Source organism: Sus scrofa, chromosome 10 (genome assembly GCF_054392235.1).
Source record: "Sus scrofa isolate SSC_HxYL_T2T_F1_AM1 chromosome 10, Sscrofa_HxYL_maternal_Yorkshire_Landrace_v2.0, whole genome shotgun sequence".
Lineage (NCBI taxonomy): Eukaryota > Metazoa > Chordata > Mammalia > Artiodactyla > Suidae > Sus > Sus scrofa.
Genome location: NC_139392.1, coordinates 31,912,141 through 31,928,316, shown reverse-complemented (window position 1 = coordinate 31,928,316; position 16,176 = coordinate 31,912,141). Strand labels below are relative to the sequence as shown.

Genomic DNA, 16,176 nt, shown 5'->3' with positions numbered 1-16,176 from the left:
TGTTGTTGTTGTTGTTGCTGCTATTTCTTGGGCCGCTCCCGCAGCATATGGAGGTTCCAGGATAGGGGTCGAATTGGAGCTGTAGCCACCGGCCTACGCCAGAGCCACAGCAACGTGGGATCTGAGCCGCGTCTGCAACCTACACCACAGCTCACGGCAACGCCAGATCGTTAACCCACTGAGCAGGGGCAGAGACCGAACCCGCAACCTCATGGTTCCTAGTCGGATTTGTTAACCACTGCGCCACGACGGGAACTCCCTGAATAGAATTTAATAGTTGAAATTTTAGAACACCAAATCTAAAATAGTTACTGTATGATGCTTTCTAGAAAAAAAAGTTTTCTAATAACAGTATTAGCAAAGTCACTGACATTGAAATGTCTATTTTTTTTTTGTCATTTTGCCTTTTCTAGGGCTTCTCCCATGGCACATGGAGGTTCCCAAGCTAGGGCTCCAATCAGAGCTGTAGCCGCTGACCTACACCACAGCCACAGCAACAAGGGATCTGAGCCACTTGTGAAAACTACACCACAGCTCATGGCAATGTCAGATCATTTACCCACTGAGTGAGGCCAGGGATAGAACCCATAACCTCATGGTTTCCAGTCAAATTCATTAACCACTGAGACATGATGGGAACTCCCACAATGTCTATATGTTAAGATATGGCAGCTTTTTAAATAATAAATATGTTATCCTTCTCATAAAGCTAAACTATAAATTGAAAACCAGAGCCAGCTTTTTTTTTCAATTTCAATAATAAATGTAAGATTTTAATAGAATTGTGCTCATATTTGGAATAGTAATGCAAACAGTATTGTCCTAAGAAACCCTGTGATTTTCATACAAAATGAAAATGAAGAAGAAAATGAAGCTCACAGTACAATGTTAAGTTAAGGAACATGTACTAAACACTATAACTATGACATGATACTTACTATATAAGTTTTATATCCAGACCACACTGATAAATATATATTCATATAAACAGGGAAAACAAGAAATGCAATAATGATTAAGAATTTGGGGATTGCTGCTCAATAGCTTATTTTCCTTTGGTATATTTCTGAATTTTCCAAGTATTTAAAGATAAAATACATTTTCTGGTTCAACATTCTTAAAATACAGATAGTGTTCATGATTAAATTATTCACCAAACTTTAGAAAAAATTATTCACCAAACTTTAGAAAAAATGATATGCAACCACAAAATATCACATAAGCATTACTTCATCTAATTCCTCTATTCCTGGTCTCCTAGGCAATATTTCAATGTTATTCTCCAGGGTTAACATCCCTAAGGTTTTGCTGGCATATATATGTGACACAGCTTAATGTTAAGGTTCAGACTTTTGGTTGACTTTTCTCTTATCATTTCTGAATTTATTGTATTTGATTTCATTCTTTGGCTGCACCCACAGCACATGAAATTTCCTTAGTGAGGGATCAAACCTGTGCCACAGCAGCCACCCAAGCATCTGTGATGTCACCACCAGACCTTAACATTCTGAGCCATCAGGAACCTCACTGATTTTTTTAATAGATTAGAGGAAAAGTCATTTTCTTACACTATTCATTGCAACATACTCTAGATTGTTATTATTTTTTCAGATTTATCACTATATTAAAAAAAAGTTGAATCCTCAGCAATAATTTCCCCAGAATCCACAACCTTAGCAAAGCAACTTTATTAAATAAATAAATAAAATTCTTTTGCAGTCAGGTGAGTTGATTCAATTCTTATTTCATTTTAAAAGGAGAATAATCAAATGATCTTTGTTGGCTGCAAAAAATATATGTGTAAATTTAACTGCTAGGATGCCTATTTAGTTGAGCTAACTAAAAGTATTTGATGACTTATCTTCTACTACATGTTTTTATTATTCCCTAGATTACATTACTTGGAAATATTTCAGTTTTTCTCAATTCACAGTATTCACACTACTATTTTATTTATATGCATATATTGTAACAATAAGTAAGAATTATATGTTGTCGTGTATCATTTGTTCTTATATATCTTATTCCCCAGGATAATTCTCATAAGAGAAACATTGAAAATTAGGCTCATACTTTATAATTTTATCATTTCTAAAATCCTTATTACAGTACTGAGCCCTTGGTTGGTCTGCAATGAGAAAGTCATTCCAGGATAGATATCACTGGAAAGGAAGGATACGGTATACAAAACACCTGTGCTCACAACTGAACATAACCATTATTTCCTGGTGCTAAATGGGGGACTATGGACCTTGATCCCAAATCTGTTTATAAATACAGAGTGTAGGAGGTAGATTGAGAAGCTACAGGTGTGGGGAAGACTTGTAGGTAAGAAGAAGGAGCAAATGTATATCAGAAATTATACTTTTTTTTTTTTGTCTTTTTGGGCCACTCCCACTGCATATAGAGGTTCCAAGGTTAGGGATCTAATCAGAGCTGTAGCCACTGGCCTATGCTACAGCCACAGTGAAATGGAGTTTTAAATAAAGAACAACCCCCCCTTGGCTAAGAAGGCAACTGCAATCCTTTCCAGCTGTGCTCATCACTATACCACCCTTCTTGTAATAATGTAACAACTGTGTGCCCTCTGTCCAAGCCAGCAGCCCTGCTAATCAGGTACCCAGCATTGCTTATCAGTTCCGCTTCTGTAACCTTGCTTGCTCAGTTTCTTAGGGAGGAACACTGTCTGCCTGGGGATGGGGGAGGTCCGGGATGCTTACATGGGAAAATCAAGACCTTGTAGTGTATAAAATTACTGAGAACAAATACCTGGTGCTCAGACTCTGGAGGTGACTCCTCTGACCCCGCACTGATGCTGAATAAACCTTGCTTTCCAATTTCTCTGAGTGCTGTTTGTCTCCTTCCGTTGCCATGGTTTTTGCGGTTTCCACAACAACAGCAATGTGGGATCTGAGCTCTGTCTGTGACCCACACCACACCTCACAGCAATGCTGGATCCTTAACCCACTGAGCAAGACCAGGGATCAAACACGCAACCTCATGGTTCCTAGTTGGATTGTTAACCACTGAGCCATGATGGGAACTCCAAGAAATTGTACTTTTTTTTTTTTTTTTGCCTTTTTGCCATTTCTTGGGCTGCCCCCACATCATGTGGAGATTCCCAGGTTAGGAGTTGAATTGGAGCCATAGCCGCTGGCCTATGCCAGAGCCACAGCAATGTGGGATCCAAGCCCCATCTGTGACCCACACCACAGCTCATGGCAACACCAGATCCTTAACCCACTGATGGAGGCCAGGGATTGAACCCGCAACCTCATGGTTCCTAGTCGGATTCGTTAACCACTGTGGCATGACAGGAACTCCAAATTACACTTATTTTTGAGGGTGATGATTTTTCCTTTCAATTCTGGGCACCTCAGACTTTCTTACAACAGTCATTGGAAACAAATAGTGATTTGGTGAAAAAAAATCTTCAGTTATAGATTATGCACCTACTGAGTTTTATATTAAATTGAAAAGTATTTTTGAATCATAAATGTGATGAAAGATTAAATCACATGTATCAAATTAAATGAATCTAAGGGAACAATAACAGAAGAGAGTGAAGTTATGTGAATGATACCATTACCTATGTGCAGGAAACCTTCAAGTGCTACATATGGTTTTGGAGGATAAAGTATTAACAACCAAGTGAAAACAATAAATACTTAACTTCAGCTCCAAATAAGACATAGATTTTCTTTTTTACAAAATTCCATGTGGAATAAATTTCTCTTTATCCTGAATGTTTAAAAAGGTTCTAGTAAGAAGTTAGGAAGTGCCTTTGAGAAGAATGAATTATAATGGCAGAAAAAGACAGTTGAAGCATTTTGGAGGGATGCAGGTTATTTTTAGAGAAGAATTCAATGCATGCTTTTCCCCCTAAATATCCTTATTGTATGGTAATTCAGGAAGCTTAGGTCCCATGGGATTTCCCAATGGTTGCTTGTTTCCTCTGACTAAAGATAAGTCTCAGTGCCCTATGAGTTAACAGTGTGAGGCAGATTAGATAGGAAATTATAACTTTAGCATTATTCATAATATAATAGTATTATTATGTTTTACCCCAATATGTATATTATATGTCTAGAATTTACTCATTCACATGCTCATATATTCATTTATTCAAAGAATTCAAGATGTTATGTGCCAACTTCATCCTAGTATCCCATCTTTGTTTTTGTGATTTTATTGTACTATGAAACAGAAAATTATAAGACAGTAAATGACAAAAATAAGTAAAATATGCATTGTGTTACAGATGTGGATGAAAATGTTATTTTTGAGGGATGACTTTTATTGACTATGGCCATGAATCAAGTGGAAATGATCCTGAAGTTTAGGTTCTTGTCTCCTCACAGCAGAGATATAGAAATGAGAGAAAAATTGAGACAGAAAAGTAAGGGTTTATTTAAGTGAGAAATACACCTCTTGGGAGTTCCCATCATGGCTCAGTGGTTAATGAACCCGACTAGGGACCATGAAGTTGGGGGTTTGATCCCTGGCCTTGCTCAGTGGGCTAAGGATCTGGCATTGCCATGAGCTGTGGTGTAGGTTGCAGACATGGCTCGGGTCCCATGTTGCTCTGGCTCTGGTGTAGGCCAGGGGCTGTAGCTCTGATTAGACCCCCAGCCTGGGAATCTGGGATTCCCCATATGCCCTGGGAGTGGCCCTAGAAAAGGTTAAAAAAAAAAAGAAATACACCTCTTAAAGGGAGGCAGACAGAGAGTCAAGCAGATGCACTCTTTCTTTGGCATACTGTTTATAAGGTACATCCAATTGCATAGTCAGACTATTCACTGGGAAGATTGGGTTTGGGGGTTCTATTCCTTAATTTTCATCTCAGCTCCAACTTCTTAAAGGGTGGAGGGATTTTAATCCTTATTTAGCTCTCTCTCTCTTTTTTTTTTATTTTGTCTTTTTGCCTCTTCTAGGGCTGCTCCTGCTGCATATGGAGATTCCCAGGCTAGGGGTCTAATCAGAGCTGTAGCTGCCTGCCTACATCAGAACCACAGCAACGTGGGATCTGAGCCACCTCTGCAACCCACACCACAGCCCACAGCAATGCTGGATCCTTATCCCACTGAGCAAGGCCGGGGATCAAACCCATAACCTCATGGTTCCTAGTCAGATTTGTTAACCACTGAGCTGCAACAGGAACTCCCTTATTTAGCTCTTATTGGAAGTGTCATGGTGTTGGTGCATGATGGGTAATACTTATCTGCATAGCTAACTCTATTATAATTTTATTATAATGAGGGCATGAAGAGCAACAGGTTACATTCAGATGCTGGAGATCTGCACTCTTTTCCACCATTCCTAGTCTGTCTCTAGGGAACTTATGACCCCAAAATGTGTGAGTCGGTCAGTGTGGAGGTTCCTACTTTTCTTTGTCTGCCCATGGACCCCACTCTTTGCATAATGCACAGTTTCCTGCCATCTGGCCCCATGTTCCCCTTCTCTATTCATACCTAACAATCTGCCTTCTGTAACATATTCAAAAACCATTTGATGAGATCAAGAAACTAAGTGTGTATGGCATTGAATAATTATCTTTATGTCTGATGAAATAACTCAAAGCAAGACAATCCCAAATCAAGTAAAAACTGTACAGTAACCCCTCAGGGAGCACTACCTCATTTTTGGAGGCTTTGAGGTGGACTAAGTTGACCATCTGATATTGATGTTATACAATGATCTCCAGTATAATAAAAATAGTCTATAAGTTTATATTCACCACAAATCCCTCAAATATCTTACATTAGAAATATGCCAACAAAGGGGTAAAAGCTTTTTTAATTTCAATATGTGGTAAATGTAGCTGATGAAATATGTTACTCTTCTGTAGGGAATATATAAAAATATGGGGAGAGAAACATGTGATTAAGTTTACAATGTTAACTGGAACAGAAATCCAGAAATAATTATAGAAACAAGAGCAAAATAAAAATTGACTTTTTGGCTAAGTCATTAATTGTCTTTTGAGTTCTATATTCTCACATTTAAATGAGATAGGCAGGGAAGTAATTACAGATTGTTATGGTACATGTAAGCATTTCAACTAAAATTGTATTTACTCAAATAGGTAGACTGGTCCATCTCATGAATCCAACTGCCTCTGAAGATACTGAATCTCATCCTCTGAGACAGGGTCAACTCTATTTTTGTTCTCCCTTCTCAGCTAACTTCTTTTATTATTCCATTTGCACATGTTCCATACCCACTTTAAAACTGTGATGTTAGGGTATTCCCATAGCGGCTCAGCAAAAGTGAATCTGACTAGAACACATGAGGACACAAGTTCAATCCTTTGCCTTGCTCAGTGAGTTAAGGATCCTGAATTGCTGTGAGTTGTGGTGTAGGTCACAGACAAGGCTCAGATCTGGTGTTGCTGTGAGTATGGTATAGGCCAGGGGCTACAGCGCCAATTTGACCCCTAGCCTGGGAACCTCCATATACCACAGGTTCAGCCTTAAAGAAAAAAAAAAAAACAGAAACAAAAACAAAAAAATAAACCTGTGATATTAGTAAAGTCTAGCTTTTGGAAATTATGTAAAGGTTGAAACCAAGTCTATTCCATAACACAATTTATGGATATTTACTAAGTATCTCCAATTATCTCATTTTAATCTGCCATATCCAAAGTTTTCTTCTCATTTCTCTGAATCAACTTTTATACATTGTCCACAAGAACCAAAAAACAAAAACAAAACAAAACAAAAGAGCATGGAACTCATTTTCTTTCTTTTGGGCTTCTCAGAATATCCAGTGTTGTAGGATTCTCATACAGAAAGACAGGACACTGACGCTTTATGACAGGAAGCAGATTTTATTCCTCCCAGCACTGGCTCAGTGGATTCACATTTTTTCATGTGATTGTTGGCCATCTGTATATTTTCTTTGGAGAAGTGTCTATTCAGGTATTTTGCCCAGTTTTCAATTGAGTTGTTGGCTTTTTGGCCGCTGAGTTGTATAAGCTATTTGTATATTTTAGAGATTAAGCCCTTGTCAGTTGCATCTTTCAAAACTATTTTTTTCCCATTCTGTAGACTGTCTGTTTTTATGGTTTCCTTTGCTGTGCAAGCTCTTGTCAGTTGGATTAGGTCCCATTGGTTTATTTTTTCTTTTATTTCTGTTGCTTTGGGAGACTGACCTAAGAAAACATTTGTATGATTGATGGCAGAGAATATTCAATGGGATACTACTCAGCCATAAAAAAAGAACAGCATAATGTCATTTGCAGCAACATGGATGAAGCTAGAGACTCTCATACTAAGTGAAGTAAGTCAGAAAGAGAAAGGTAAATACCATATGCTATATGATATCACTTATGTCTGGAATCTAATATACGGCACAAATGAACCTTTCCACAGAAAATAAACCCATGGACTTGGAGAACAGACTTGTGGTTGCCATGGGGGAGGGGGAGGGAGTGGGATGGACTGGGAGTCTGGCATTAATAGATGTAACCAATTGCACTTGGAGTGAATAAACAATAAAATCCTGCTGTATAGCATAGGGAACTGTATCTAGTCACTTGTGATGGAACAATGGATGAAAATGTGAGAAAAGAATGTGTGTGTGTGTGTGTGTGTGTGTGTGTGTGTGAGAGAGAGAGAGAGAGAGAGACTGGGTCATTTTGCTACACAATAGAAATTGTCAGAGCACTATAAATCAAGTATAATGGAAAAATAAAAATCATAAAATAAATAAATAATATTTTAAATCTCTCTGCATTTATTATTAGATTTTGCATGAAATATAAAAGCACGAAAAGAGAGTAGGCCACAGTTCTGCAGTAATGCAAAAACTGGTAAAAGGAAAACATTATTAGAGTCTTTCAGAATTTGTAATATTCCAAAAATTTCTTAAGAGTTGAAATATCTGGCCTCTGCTCAACGTGTCTGACTCCAAACCTCAGGCTGTGTTCCCTGCACACAGGAAATAATGCCTAACACAACAGTCCCTGGAGTGTAGTCAGTATTTTCAGCATGCTCTGGTGGAGTAAGGATTTCTTTTATCTCTTCTGGGAGGAATATGATCCAAAGAGTAGAACAGATTCAAATACATTCTGTAGAGTTTGTGTGGTCTCTTCTGAATTATTCCAAAGCCTTCCTGTCTAGCTTCAACTCTTGTTTTCCCCACTTTATGTCATCCCAATGTTATATGATGTAAAGCTGGACGAAATTGTTTACTGGTTTGTAAAGGCATCAGAGATTCTTGACAAAAAGATACTTGGAGTACTAAAGAACATCAAGCATGATAATGATAATATAATTATAATATAATGTTCCATGTACCATATATTTTAATGAAATAAAGAGGAAAGAAATATATGCTAAAAACAAACAAAAAAAAAAAGCAGTGCCTTGACACCTCAGAGGCCTGAACCACTGGCAGGCATGGTGGTTAGGGCGGAGCACCTGCCTTCCCCCAGAAGCCGCAACAGACCCTGCTAGCTGCCCATAGTGGGAGCTATCTGGGACTGGGGTATGTGGGTGACCATTGGCTGAAAGAGGACCGCTCCCCCACCCTGGCGGTTCCCAACCTTCAGTGCTTGGCTGAGGGAAGACCCAGAAGAGTCACCGCTGCCCTGAGCTCCCACCCCAACTGCAGTGAGGGGAGGGGCTGAGCAGCAGCAGTGGCTCCGCAGCTTGCCCAGGTTGGGCACCTGGGCATTTTGGGTTCCAAGGCCAAGACCTTGCAAGTAGATGCTGTCTTTCTCCCAGGGGTTCAGACCCGCCCAGACACCAGGAGCTATGCCTGAGCCAGGTGATGCGGCGGTGAGGGGTGTGTGGCAGTGTGGGTGTGGGGATGGAGTGGCGAGGGCACCCCGCGCTGCTGGGAAGGACAGTAGGGAGCCCCCCTGGCGCCCAAAGCCTGAGGATGGGGGGTTGGGGAAAGGATTCTTGGAGTCCTGGTGGGAGTCGCTTCCCTGTAGAGACACCCTCTCTGCCCCCTCACCATCCCAGTTCCTGGTGTTCTTTCTGGAGTAGGACCCCTTTAAAATGTTTTGGGGGCAGAGCACGGGAGCACCCCCTTTGTTCTCCATGCATGAACCGCTCTCATCCCTAGTGCCTCCCTATGGGGCCACAAAGATGGATCTACCTCCACCTTCAGCCAGGGGTCTCCTAGCCCTAGGTCGCAACCCACTTCCCTGGGTAAGTGGGCTCTGAAGGTCTGGCGGTAGAAGTCACACTCAGCCACTAGGGGTCATGCAGAGTTGGGGACACATGCTGTGGCCCCCAGGTAACCAGAGATCCTGTGCCACCTGTGTTCAGACCAACCATTCAGGTGTGCCCAGCTGGAGAAGGGGGTTTCCTGATGCCTGGCCAGTGCACCTACTGGGCCCAAGCCAGGGTGTCACAGGTCGACCTCTGTGTCCCTGGTCGACCCCTCTGACCTCAGGTTCCAGCAGAAAACCCACCCCAGTTTCCAGGCCTTGGCACACTGGGCACCCAAGCCTGAGTGGGGTGTCCAGCCTGGCTGTTGCTGGTGGACTGACTCCTTCACCGCTCCCTGCTTCCCTAGCACTGCTTCCTGTGAATTATACAAGAGGCTGGCATCAGTATGCTGGAGTTTCTCAAGTTTCTCTGGCAACTTTTAATCTAGCATCTGTCCTCCAGGCTGCTAAGCAGCCCTGCCCATGCAGCCCAAGACTCAGGCACCTCTGTAGGCTGTTCCTGGTGCAGTGTGGACCTGGAGACAAGACCACCCACTCACGGCCTAACCTGGAGCCACCAGAACCATTGGAGCAGGTGAGATCCTCTCAGAGGGCATCCCTGCATGGGTTCAGAGGGTGCAGGAATAGGAATGGACCTTCCTGCTCTGGTTCCCAGGGCTCTGGGCCCCAGATGGATCTCTCTATCTGTGATCTGAGACTGTTGGTGCCAGCAGGGACCTTGCTGCCAGGGTTGGGAGGATGCAGGCTGGCAGGTGGGTTTGTGAGCCCACACTCTGCACAGGATGGAAGGGTGGGTGCAGTCTGGTAGGGTTTCTGTGGTGCTGGGGGCATTCCAATGGGGCTTGGCCACTTCTGGTGACATTGAGCTTTCCTGGTAGAGCTTTTAAAAGGACCCTGGGCAGCAGATCTGAGAAGGTGCTTGGGCCCCTCAAGTAGGAGCTCAGGTAGCAGTACCTGGGGCCATGGTGGCCAGCAGCTCTGGACAAGGTCCTGGCATGCCTCCAAGGCCATCTGAAAATAAAGTGGTTTCCATGTGGAACTTGGAGGTAGTAAGATATTTTCATGACTTCTTTTTCTCTGAACTCAGGTTTGTAGATTCATGAAGTAAATCTGCTAATTAAATTAGGCTCCAAGAAGTAGAGAGGTAATTTCATTTTGAAGTTCTATGTGGAGGATGGGGGGTTGACCCTATCTGGGACTTGGCACCACAGCTTTGCTAAAATGGCTGCAGAAAGAGTCCATGGGCAGTGGGTTCACGCTCCCTCCAAGTGTCCTGGCTGTCACATTAAATAATAATGAGTGACCACCTATTCCTTGCCTGGCATCTGAAGGTTTTGGGATGTTCAGAGAGGCCCCAGGGAGTGGCTGCTTTTGAAAAACCAGGCTTTTAAACCACTTGTTGGAGACACTGATGCTGGGTTTGATAAAGGGTTGAAACCACTGTTTACCTGGAGCTTTGTGCCTACTGAGGGTTCCATGATGGTTAAGGGGGAAAGGTTGATGTGGCATCCCTAAGGCAGATTATTAAATGGTAAACTGGACTTTTGCCCAGGAAGTCACAGTATCCTTAGAGAGACCTTTGTCTTAGTAGGAGTTAGGCTGCTTCAAAAGTGGCTAGATGAATTACTTCTGGGGTACAATGTTCTAATTGTATAATAATTCCATTATTATGCTGAGCAATTTCTGCTTTTCCCAGAAGAAAGAATTGGGTGGGAGCTGGTGCTTCTTTGGGCCCCTAATAGAGGCTGTGATTCTTCAAGTATCAAAAGGAGCCCTTTATGAAGAAAGGGATTTTGCTTATAAAGGTTGTCCCCAGTAGGCACTGTTGACAACACTTGGCTGCTTTGAACAAATTAGACCCCTTTGTGCCATGGGGGTGGGGGTGGGGTTGGGGGTGGGGAGGGAGTCTTTCTGCCTACTGGCTCCAAGTACCAGCTGATTTAAAAAGCCATGCTCACATTCAGGTGAATTTCCCAGAGGTTTTCATTCATTCATTTATTTATTTATTTATTTTGAAGTGCTTGGGGTTTTGGGAAAGGCCCCTGGAATCTAGGGGTCACCATGTACAGGTGGTTTGGCCCAAGCCTCTGGGGGCCATTATCTGGGAGAAGCCTGGATGGCTGATCCTGCTGGGGGTCCAATGTGAGGAATGCCACTGGAGGAAGATGCAGGGATTCCAAGCTAGCCCTGCATCTTATAGTTCAGTTCTTTGGTGATGGGGAAAATTATGGAAGAAAGAGCTTGAAACTTAGATATGGTGGGTTAACCAATATACAGGAAAACACTGGACACAACTGATTTTCACAGAAAGATAATTCTTTGCCTTCTGTGCTTTATTTTCAGATATGACATAGAGGCCTGAATGATAGAGTTCTGGTGTCCCATTACCCCAGAGGAGTAAAGGGGACTTTGCCAAAGTGGGGCTCAGTTTAGGAGCTATTAAGAATCTGTGTGTTGGAGTTCTCATCATGGCACAGTGGTTAATGAATCCAACTAGGAACCATGAGGTTGCAGGTTTGATCCCTGGCCTTGCTCAGTGGGTTAAGGATCCATCGTTTCCATGAACTGTGGTGTAGGTCACAGACATGGCTTGGATCCCAAGTTGCTGTGGCTCTGGCATAGGCCGTTGGCTACAACTCTGATTATACCCCTAGCATGGAAACCTCCATATGCCACAGGAGCAGCCCTAGAAAAGACAAAAAAAAAAAAAAAAAAAAAGAATCTGTGTGCCTCCACCCCAAGGGAATTGTGGGGATGAGTTCACTTTGACCCCTGACCCCTGATCTCACCTCCCAGGGATTCCAGCTCCTGCTTTGTAAGCATAAGGCCCAGCTTGGCCACAGGCTGTTGGACCTGGAGACCTTAGTCACTAAGATGAGGTTGAGGGTGGGCTTGAAATGTCAGTAGAAAAGTACATTTACAACCTCTTCAGGGGCCTCCTATTTTCCTGAGCCAAAGGGAGAGGGCCTTTGAAATCTTCCATCATCCAAGTGACCCTGGACAAACTTATTTACCTTCTCTGCATTGACTGAGGGGGGACGTTGTGGAAGGGTGGTAGGAAAGTGCCCCAAAGCCCATGAAGGCTGGTGTTTTTCATATTGGGAGCCCCAGGCCCTCATCTTGGACTGATGGGGTGAAGGGCTGAGAGCTAGGCCAGGTGACCCTTGTGACCTGCCTGTAGCCCCTGACCCACCCATCCAAATGCCATCCATTCAGAGGAGATCTAGATGATACTGAATTTTTTTCTGCATGTTGCATAAATAACCAAAGAGTTAGTCATCTGAGGGCCAGGAGCTGCCTCAGGGGCTGCCCCGGAAAGTTCCAGGCTAGAGGGGAGAAGAGGAGGGATGGGACAATTACTGCACAGTACTACAGGGTCATTGGGTGACATAGGGGTCAGAGAGGATAACCAACCAGTCTGGGCAAGGAGGGGGATGGGGGATATAAAACACCCGGGTGAGGCCTGAGGTGTCCCATTGTGCCTTGGTCTGTGTTGACCCAGGATCTGGTAGGAAGGGTCTTGTTCCTGTTCTAAGTGACTGAAAACTCCAGAAAGAGGTGCAATTGATGATTATTCCCACTTTATGGATAAGGAGGTTGAAGCACAGAGGAGTAAACCTATGGCCTGAGGCCACACAACCGGTGAGTGCGGACCTGGGACTGCTCCCAAGCTGTGGGAGAGCCCTGTCCTTAATCTCCCCATCCCACACCATGCATCACCCAGTGGGAACCTTTATCTGATTAGGTGATTATTTTTCTTCTTACTGTGGTGTGACAGAGTGTAAGCAAGTGAAAACCAGAGTTTCTGATCCCACTTCTTGATGGCATAGGCCTTTTTTTTCCCCCTTTGAAAGCAAATCCAAGAAATTCTTTGAGGAGGCTAACAATGTTAATGTCCTTGGCTCAGGCAGCTATACTGAGATGGGCCTTTGGGGAACAAGAACATATCTAGCCCAAGCCTTCCTGCCCCTCAAGGGCTTTACAGTCCCTAGTACTGGGGCAGATCCATGCCTCTCAGGGCTGGGGTGGGTGAGCTTGGTCAGGCTTGATGTATGTGCCTGGGGATGGGTCAGCAGAGGCTCATGCCACTTGGGAGGTTAGGGGTGGAAACATCAGGGCTGACAGGAGTTACTTGGCTGCTGCAATAAAGAGTGCCCCCCCGACCCCACCTGCCATGATGTTGTTGGCTTCCTAAAGCCAGGGCAGGGTGGGGTGGGTCAGGGTTTGAAAATTGTCCTGGTGACCATGTCAGAGTCTTCTTCACTCTCAGGATGGAATGAGGCCACAAGCTCCCAGCTGCACATTTCACATGATGGGCCTCACAGATGATTGGCTTCTGGCCTGCTCCCTAGAAATTCTGTTAGGGGGCAAAGAAGCAGGCCTGGAGCTTCCCAGAGGGCTTCCAGGAACGCACTCTGTCAGGTGTTTTTGGAACACACCCTGATGAGGATGGTTGGCCAGAGTCCTGAGATGCTGCTTAAAATAAAAGTCCTAATTTGGGGAGTTCCCGTCGTGGCGCAGTGGTTGACGAGTCCGACTAGAAACCATGAGGTTGCGGGTTCGGTCCCTGCCCTTGCTCAGTGGGTTGACGATCCGGCGTTGCCGTGAGCTGTGGTGTAGGTTGCAGATGCGGCTCGGATCCCGCGTTGCTGTGGCTCTGGTGTAGGCTGGTGGCTACGGCTCCGATTCGGCCCCTGGCCTGGGAACCTCCATATGCCGCGGGAGTGGCCCAAGAAATAGCAACAACAACAACAACAACAAAGAGAGACAAAAGACAAAAAAATAAAAAATAAAAAATAAAAAATAAAAAATAAAATAAAAGTCCTAATTTGGGAGCTCCCTGGTGGCTCCTTGAGTTAAGGATCTGGCAATGTCACTCCTGCTGTTGTGTGGGTTTGACCCCTGGCTCCAGAACTTCTGCATACCTCAGGCACAGCTGAAAAATAATAAAAGGACTGAATTGGAAGCCTCACCTGGAGGCACCCTCAGGTGGATAATCATTGCACACCACAGTGGCCCTGCCTTGCTGGGCCAGGGTTTTTTCCCCAAAAAATTTTTTTTTTCTGTCAACTCCCTAAATGTTTTTTAAAAAACCTCTGTCTGTCCTCTCACACATTTCCTTTAACATTTTCATATGAGAGGTGCAAATACCCACAAGAGCACTTAATGGCACCTTGAACTTCTTTATTCCCACATCAACTCCCTCCATTAACCAATTTCCTAGACTTTGCATACATTTTCAAGCCAACCTCTGAAAATGTGCTCTATCAGGGTTTAAAGATTTGCCAAAGATGTAGATCCTAGTCTGTGAGGTACCTATTGACATTTAAAAAGTAACAGCTCCCTAACTTTATCTTGTGACTGGACTCCCACCTTTCCTTGGCAGGTCCCTGGAGGGGCTTTGGGGCTGCTCATTGTTTTCTTCTTGGTTTGACACTTACCTGAGGGGTTTTATCCTGATGTGATACATTTTTATGCTTGTGGGTCTTTTATGAGTAAGTCAGGCATATTTCTGTGCAGGGAAAATATACATGTATTGATTTTTTAAAATTTCCTGTGACCTCAGGTCACTAAGTATTTAAAATAAATCATTTCTGGATTGAGAAAGTCCTGTGGTCAAACACTATGAATACATTATGGATTTTTAGAAATGGAAAAGGAAAATGTTACTGGAAATGCTTCTCCTAGTGATGTGGTGGTTGTTGTTTTTGGTGTTTGGGTTAAAGCCTTAATTGAAGTTCCCCCTTTGGTGTCCAGGAGTCCCTTCCACCAGGATGCAGAGGAGGCTGGAAATCCTTTAGTAGGTAAAAGACCCCAGGGGTGGCAGGGAGCTTTGGGAAAAGGGGGATCCCTGGCTTTTCTGTAACTGATGGATTTCCCACTTTAGCCTGTGCCCCTTTGAAAGGGTCCCTGCACCCCTGTTTGAAGTCCCCTGAAGGGGAGGTGAGAGATGTGAGTGAGATTCAGCCCCACCCCCAAGGTTCTGGAAGGTGATTCCCTCCTAGGGACAGTGGTGACACCTAGGTACAATGATACTGGATGCCACCTGCCTGCTTTGCATGGCCAGGCCCTGTGGTTGGGGTGCCTGCCCCAGTGTATCCTCACTCAGGGTTCCTCCCAGGGCTATGTGGAAAAATGAGAAGCAGAGCCCATAATCCCGGCCTGGGTGGGGAGTGGCCTGGGGACAGCCAGGACCATTTCTCAGGGGCTCTGACGGACCCATGGTGTGGCTTGATCCTGAGGAAGTGCAGGATGGGAAGGGGGGACTGTTGCCTGCCAGTTTGGGTCCCAGAAGGCCTGGGGCCCAGGGGATTGGTCACACACCCTGAGCAGAGCTCAAGGTGGCCATGGAGGAGGGAAAAGAAAATTCAGCCTGGGAAGTTTCCATTGTGGCTCAGCAGTAATGAATCTGACTAGTATCCCTGAAGACAGGGTTTTGATCCCTGGCCTCTCTTAGAGGGTTAAGTATCCAGGCATTGCCATGAGCTGTGGTGTAGGTCACAGATGTGGTTTGGATTCTTCATTACTATAGTTGTGGCCTCAGCCAGCAGCTGCAGGTCTGATTCTACCCCTAGCCTGGAAACTTACCTACACAGTGGGTGCAGCCCTAAAAAAAAAAAAAAGAAGAAAAGAAAAGAAAAAAGAAAATTCAGCCTGGGATCCCTACCCTGGGGATGAGGAGGACTATGTGAGGAGCAGAAGGGGCACTCCTTCCTGCTGGCTGGCCCCCTAAAAGCAAATGGGATGGCAACTCCTGTCTGGGATTTTTTCTGCCCTCTCCCTGTTCTGCCTCCTTCCTGATTTTGATGCACTGTTCTTTGTCCATGCCATCATTGGCAGGGGTCTGGCAAGCTGTAGGCATTTGCTGGTGCTGCACATGGGGCCCTTGTCTCCAGCCATGCAGGTCCCAAGGAAGGGACCTTGCTTCTCTGAATCCCAGAGTTCTGGAAGTTCACTGAGTTCAGTGCCCTGTCCTGATGGGCTGGAAGGCA

At 44.3% G+C, this 16,176-nt stretch overlaps 1 pseudogene; it reads right to left on the bottom strand.

Moving 5' to 3' along the window:
* LOC110259055 (forkhead box protein D3-like) overlaps positions 1 to 9,052 on the bottom strand; it is a 59,674-nt pseudogene extending 50,622 nt beyond the window's left edge.
* Between the last annotated feature and the right edge of the window lie 7,124 nt (positions 9,053 to 16,176).